Here is a 1,121-nt window from a genome sequence, read left to right as displayed (position 1 = left end):
GGACCACTTAGCCAGGAAGAAGAACATGGTTTCAAACAATTGGGGGGGGGGGGGGAATGGTTTCAAGGAGCCATTTGGCGCAATCCGGATAAAAGGTATATTAGTGTACATCCCAGAGTGCTCTAAGCAGCCCCATATTATGATTTAATTGGCTGGACTTCTGTGCCTTATTGGCTCTCCTTCGAAAGTGCCCGGTTCCCTGAGCCTTCTGAAAGACAATGTGGTCTACATGTAACGTCTCTGCAAATAGTATTCCAAATATCAGGCAGGGACGCACACTAGGCGCTTCCAGTTTGTTGTGGCTGGCCTGTCAGCAGCTGCTTGAACAGCTAAGCTGAAGCGTATTGATTGATTAGTGCCAGCTCAAATAAGAAGTATGCCAACCCAAATGGGTTGTTAAGAGAGGAATACAGAAAAGACCCTGTCAAAGGAGTGTGGTTTTTTTTCCAGGGAGGAGGGGGGATCTGAAGGAGAGAGCGGGAGGCCTCCGTGGAGGGACAAACACTTCATTGTGAGGAATTTAGTTCACGAGTAACAAAAGCGACTTGCTTGTTTGAGAAAGGGATGATCTCGTTCTGCTTCACAAGTCCGGATGACAAAGTGTGTAAAATCTCTCTCTTAAAAAAGAAGAAGAAGAAGAAGAAACACACCCATGAGTATATTTAAAACGTCCCAACTTTTAAAATCATGAACAGTTCACTTGAAAATATATTTGTATGTGCTTGTTATTGAGCGGGGCCAAGTTCATTCCTAGTATAGTCATTTCTTTCAAGCCGGGCTGAATAGCGTCAGAGCAAGGAGGAATTTTGGAGTGCAGCCTCCAGCGACGGTTATCCCTGTGAAAGATCCCCATCTAATGAAAGGGGGAGGAATGCTTCGTTGATAGGAAGGGTGGAAAAACTTGAATCGCATCTGTGCCCCCCCCCGCCGCCCCCACTTCAATGCTTTATTCCATCGGAAAATGACAAGGCTGGATTGTTTTGTTTGTTTGGCCTTTCGCGAGAGAAAATACCTTATTGCTTGGAAATGCTTGACTTAATCAAGCCCTTCATTGTAGCTGGTGGCAAAAGGAGAAACAAAAGAAAACGAGAAAAAAAATGGTAAGGCAAAACAAGCACGGG

This window comes from Gekko japonicus, unplaced genomic scaffold, assembly GCF_001447785.1.
Source record: "Gekko japonicus isolate JY-2015 unplaced genomic scaffold, Gekko_japonicus_V1.1 scaffold1457, whole genome shotgun sequence".
NCBI classification, from domain to species: domain Eukaryota; kingdom Metazoa; phylum Chordata; class Lepidosauria; order Squamata; family Gekkonidae; genus Gekko; species Gekko japonicus.
Note: the sequence above shows the minus strand (reverse complement) of the source record.